General features: G+C 45.7%; 1 protein-coding gene across 6 annotated transcripts in view; it reads right to left on the bottom strand.

The window, feature by feature from the left end:
- LOC147031777 (ras-related protein M-Ras-like) overlaps positions 1-6,000 on the bottom strand; it is a 787,730-nt gene that overhangs the window by 154,858 nt on the left and 626,872 nt on the right. The window lies entirely within an intron of this gene.

Genomic DNA, 6,000 nt, shown 5'->3' with positions numbered 1-6,000 from the left:
TTGATGAGTTATTATCCATGTACACTTAACAGTTTCTACTTAGCGGGACACGGCGCCACAACATTCACTCAAAAGAAAAGCAAGAAAGACCCCCTCAGAGACAAGGGAGTCAGACTGGGCCCGTGGGCCTTTATAACGTGGGGCTTTGGTGACCGAAAGGGCCCCACGAGACCGTTGCAGGTTACCTGCACCCTCGTGGTGCCTTGATGGGGCGAGTCGCGACATCCCGTCCCCACGGCAGCTCGCGTAGCTGCGGTTGAGCTCGGGCCTTCCGCGTGGCAGGCGAGCTCTCTCCGGCTCTCCCCACATGAACGCGCAGGTTCGCGCGACACAGCAGGGCAGCGTCTCCAGCCCACGTCTCCTTTGCGACGCCTGGACCTCCACCGACTGACTGTTCCAAACTCCCGATTCTGACACGAGCCCAGACCTCCACGCAGCTTCTTGGCTTCTCCAGACTCTCTGAACCCCGACAAACACACTCCGAACCCCGACAGAGACTCGGTTCTTTCCACGCAGCTTCTCTCTTACGACGCACACACCCCTCGCTGAGTTCAGCACTCACTTTTATTCCCCTCCTTTCTCGCCCCACCCTCCTTCCAGCTCCTGCGGGAAACTTCCAGAAGGGGGGCGTTTCCCTCGTAGGTCGGGGTTTTTTGAAGCAATCATCCTGGTAGCACTTCTCTATTCTCCCTCCACTCGCCCCTCCCCCGTCCCAAAGCACGGGAAAGTGAGAGGAAAAATCCGTGCGTTATCGGAACGCCTTCTTCTTTCTCCATGGCAGAGACGGTTTTCGATGCGGAGAGGGTTGTAGCGTGGGTGTGGAGAAGGTGATTGGTGGTGTGGTTGTAATGGTGGCGTGGTTGGCGTGGGGTGGTGGTCGCGAGGGTGGTGTGGTTGCGTGTTTGTAGAAAGGCGGTTGGTGGTATGGTTGGTCCAAAATAACGATAGCAAAGAATAACGGCTAACTCAAAGATCACAGCCCTGTCCACACGAATAAATCTCTTTAGACAACGGTGGGGAAATCGACCTGAACACACACTTAGCTATATAAAACTGATCTAAGGACCTTTATGGTGTTCTGCGAATTTCCACGGCCGTAACACTATAAACTGTCATCTCGGTGTTTCACAGGCAGGGCGATTCATCAATGTGTGTGCCGTCTCTTGGATGGATGATAAACTGGGCGTCACACCTTCCAGAATCCCTCACCCCTCCTCCCTTCCAAACCTTCCCCCTCTCTCTCTCTCTCTTTCTTTCTGACCCTGACCCTGTCTGTCTCTGTCTCTGTCTCTGTCTCTGTCTCTGTCTCTGTCTCTGTCTCTGTCTCTGTCTCTGTCTCTGTCTCTGTCTCTGTCTCTGTCTCTGTCTCTGTCTCTCTCTCTCTCTCTCTCTCTCTCTCTCTCTCTCTCTCTCTCTCTCTCTCTCTCTCTCTCTCTCTCTCTCTCTCTCTCTCTCTCTCTCTCTCCGACCACTCCCCTCTCTACCCATTTCCTCTTCCTTCCCTCCTTCTCCACCCCTCTATCTCTCTCACAACCCCCCCCACCCCAGTCCCCCACCCTTCCCATTCCGTTGAGAGGACTGTAACATGTACGAATTTGATTCAGAGTGAACCCACCGGTAGGACGCAAAGGTCGCTGCATGTACGAGTATGCATGCATGAAGGCAGACCTTCGCCAGGAAGATAGCGTGGATTTTAAATGCTCCTGCCGCAGGTGTGTGTGTTGTGTGTTGTGTATGTGTGTGTGCAAGTGCATGGACGAGTTGCTGTTATTGCCTGCTATATCCACATGTGGGTGGGTTTCCTCAGGAGGTGAAACAGAGACCTACCAGGTCTCAAAATACGCACCTCCATGTATGTGTGTCGCTGATTGGTATCTTCATGTGTGGGTTTCAGAATGTGGAATCGAGTCCTCCCAAGGTGGGATCAAAGTATCCACCTTCATTTGAGTAAGGGGTCACGATTCATGGACCAAGCTGTGAAGTTTTTTGTTCTCAAAGTTTCGTGCCGAGGGCTCTCTTCAGGATCGTCGTTCAACCCTGGGCAGCTTCCAACTGCAGCTCGTGTGTCATAACATTCCCAGGGATGATTTTTAATATCTCTGTGAGGTTCTTCATCATCATTCCCGTGTGGTTCTTTGTCATCACTGGTTCAACTTTGGCATGCTTCAGCTTCCAGGATGTTTTCACTTCATTCTTGAAGTCTTGGTGTTTGGTCATTTTCTTGATTTCTGCATCGTTTAGTCCAAAATCACTGCTATTAACACCTCAATTAGCAATGCCTTCTTCTCTCCTTTTTTTACCCAAGTACGATATCTGGACGCAACGCTTTGTTTTCGATGTTCACGCTTGATGGGATCATTAGGTCATACGTGAGCGGTCCTTCATTGTTTTCAGTGGTTGCTTTTGGTTCATGTTCCCACAAATTTTCTGGAACTGGAACATCAAAGTTTTTGCAGATGTGCCGTGGATTACTTTACCAACTCTGTTGTGTTGTGTATAGAGCTGTTCTGACATGAGTTTTTTTTTGTTTGTGTGTGTGTTCTGTCATTAAGCATAACATATTGTTGCGGACCCAGGGTCTAGGGCAAGAAGACCGTGACAAGAAGACAATGGGGGTGGGTGGGAGCTACCTCAGGTTCCCACCAGACTCTCCGGAATCGCAGGCCATCGCACACAAATAACTATGTGAGGCGGCGGGTCACAAATCGACTGTGAACGCCAATAACTCGACCACGCGACTTGGGGTCCTCCATCTAATAAATACCATTTACCTAATGGTCACGTGATCTAATGACCAGGGGAGACGGCCTCAGTACACCTTGTTCAAACCGGATCAGATGCAGCCGAGCGTAACTGCCCAAGGACGTAACAGCTAGAAAAACAGATTGTTGGGGGATAATGTCCTGGCTCAGCTAGGATATGAACGATGCTGGACCAATGAAGGAAAAGACAAAAACGAGCTGGGAACATTTCACCGAGGGATGACCGAACGGCCGCGGGATTGAAGATACGACTGATGGGGTGAAGGAGGGACTGCTGAAAGGATATTTGGTGGAGGGAAGATTATTGGTGGGCCATTGAAACAGGCCGATTGGGTAATGGAGGGAAGATTGAAAGTGACAGAGGAACTGAACAGAAAGATGGTATGAAGGAAGAAAGATTGAAAGTAAGAGAGGGGGAGGGGGGAGACATGACACAGGACAAATACAGCCAAGCCATCGCATGCCCTCCAAACATCCCTTTGACAAGGGATCAAGGAACTATCCACACAAAGACTCAAAAAATAACTGATCCTTGGGTCACCTACATGTCCATGTATGCTCTCCCCCTGGGGTAAGTTTTCCAAAACCACAACATTATATACATAAAGGAGATACAAGGAACTTTGATTCAGAAGAAGGCCATTCGGTCCATCATGCCTGTGCTACACCAACACCAGATATCACCTGCCCACTCACAAGCTCCGTTTTCTCGGCGGTTCACATCCACATTCCTGTGACATGCATGGTTCTAACACTGAATAAACCATTAACCATATACCAAAGTACTATATAACATTCCTCCAAACAAAATTGTAAAGTATATTCCACAATTAATATTTTCATCCGACTAGAAATAGAGTTTTTATTACTTGCAAAATCCAAGATTTTTCAAGTATATTGGTTAGTCGATTTTGTTATTCTGTTTGTTTGTCTGTCTGTTCATCGCCTACAGGTCACAATTTTAAACTGAACTTCACGAAACTTCACCACATGGTAGAGTTTGTCATAAGGAAGAAGCCTATTGTTTTTGAGGTCAAAAGGTCAACATTAGCTCAAGGTCAACAACTTAGGTGAGATTTCTAAAATCCTCAATTTTCATCCCATTGACTTGAAATTTGAAGAGGATTTATATTTCAGGTCATTGAATTCAACCAGCCAATTATTTTTGAGGCTAACATCGACCAAAAAGTGAACATAGGCCAAAGGTCAACAACCTAGGTGGGATTTCTAAAATCCTCAATTTTCATACGATTGACTTGAAATTTGAAAAGGATTTATATTTCAGGTCATTGAATTCAACCAGCCAATTATTTTTGAGGTCAACATTGACCAAAAGGTCAACATAGGCCAAAAGGTCAATTTTCATCCGATTGATTTGAAATTTGAAGAGGAGTTGCACATTTGGTCAGTGAACTAAACCACCAATTATTTTTGAGGTCAAATTTGTTTTGTGGATGATTTTGCAAGTATCGTGCTCTGCGTGAAGTCTTTCTTGCTTGTGTTTATTTGACTTCTCTGTATTTCTGAAGCATTGCACATGAGGGATGGAGAGGGGTGCATGGGAGGGTTTCAGGCAGTGAAAATAATTAATAAGCCCTGGGGATTGAGGGTAGGGCCAGGGGAAAGACCACAATTCTCTTTCTCTAAATACCGGCAGGTATAGCACAGCACCGCTTCAGGTATGGGCAAGTATTACAACCATAACTACAAGGCATCCCAAAATCCAAAGCCCGTTTCCATCTGCTTTGTACTCAAACTAAACTTGACAAATACAACAACTTAAAAAAAAGGATATTCAATCAACTACTCTTCTCTAAATTCTTAATATGATAAATGTTTGTTGAAGATTTGATGACAAAAGCTCAAATGGATAAAAAAGATATGATGGCCTGGACAGACATACTGAAGCTCAAATGGTAATTAAATAAATAAACATGGAAGTTTTTTTGAAATAATTTTTTAAAACAGCTGTCTCCTGCTGCATAGTGGACGGGATGATGAGCCATATTGGTACTCACTGTGACTTTGCCCTTTGACATTTTGACCTAATTATTAATTCGTGCTCTCTTTTATCTATTGTTATCTATATTTTTTATCTATTTTTTTAATCTATTGTTGAACTCCTTAATATTTTTGTTCTACAGTGTTATTTTGAACAGAGCTTGGATAATGTGTTCTATGAACTCTCTAATTATCTATTTAGTTGTCTGTCGATCCAATAATCGATTTGTGTCTTCAGATTCAGTTATGTAGAGATTGGCATCCTGAAGCCTTAGGTGCGGGATCCGACACCATGGCCTAACTGGCCTATGCCTATGCCCTGCTCGCATGCACACACGCACGCACGCACGTACGCACGCATGCACGCACGATTGCAAAACCCAGTCTCCCACTACGCGATCGGACTGGATAATAAATTTCAGAAATTCTGGGGGAAATAACCAGCCTGTAAGGAAGAGCTCCTCGCTATTCTTATTAATTAACAAATTTTAACTCCACACGACATCTCCCAATGTTTATTCATCTGCACTTGAAAGGAACAATACAATAATGTGCAGGCCACTTCAAGCAGGGGAAGTAAATTATGTTTATACCGTGCAAAATAACATTTCTCACATTTCTTTGCCAAATTGCAATCAAGATAATATTTGCTCTTTTCTCAGAGGTCCATTGCTAACATCACAGACATGTCGGTGGACTGTTTTATTTATTTATTTTTAACCGCCTCTCCTCCAGACACAGACACAGACACAGACACACACAGGCACACACACAACAACTACTCTCTCGGCTCTCTGACCTGCCGTAGCTCCTCCAGAATGTACACGCAAACTGCCAAACTCCATGCTTTCCACCCACAACTCCTTTGTTCCTCTTTTATCCAGTTTGTGGAAGTGTCTTTTGGAGGTGCTTCGATCCCACTCTTCCCTCTAGGGCTTCAAAAGCAAACGCCGCAGCACTGCCATTTCATGTCATCCTCCATCCCAATCTTTTCTACCCCTATTAACCCTCCTTCTTCCCTCCATGGCTTCAAGCGAATACCACACTGCCATTTCATGTCATCCCCCATCCCCATGCACAATCTTTTCTACCCCGATTAACCCTACCTCACCAAACTCTCTTAAGTGCAGGTTATACCATTTCCACCCCTTCTCTCTCTCCTCCATTCTTGTTGTCATTCCCTTGCTTGTTGGATCCAACTGTGGGCCCCACTCTCCTCCTGTCATGATGTTGCCTT

This window comes from Eptatretus burgeri, chromosome 2 (genome assembly GCF_056783735.1).
Source record: "Eptatretus burgeri isolate ZD-2024b chromosome 2, Ebu_testis_v1, whole genome shotgun sequence".
Taxonomy (NCBI): domain Eukaryota; kingdom Metazoa; phylum Chordata; class Myxini; order Myxiniformes; family Myxinidae; genus Eptatretus; species Eptatretus burgeri.
Note: the sequence above shows the minus strand (reverse complement) of the source record. Positions and strands in the feature narration are given on the sequence as shown.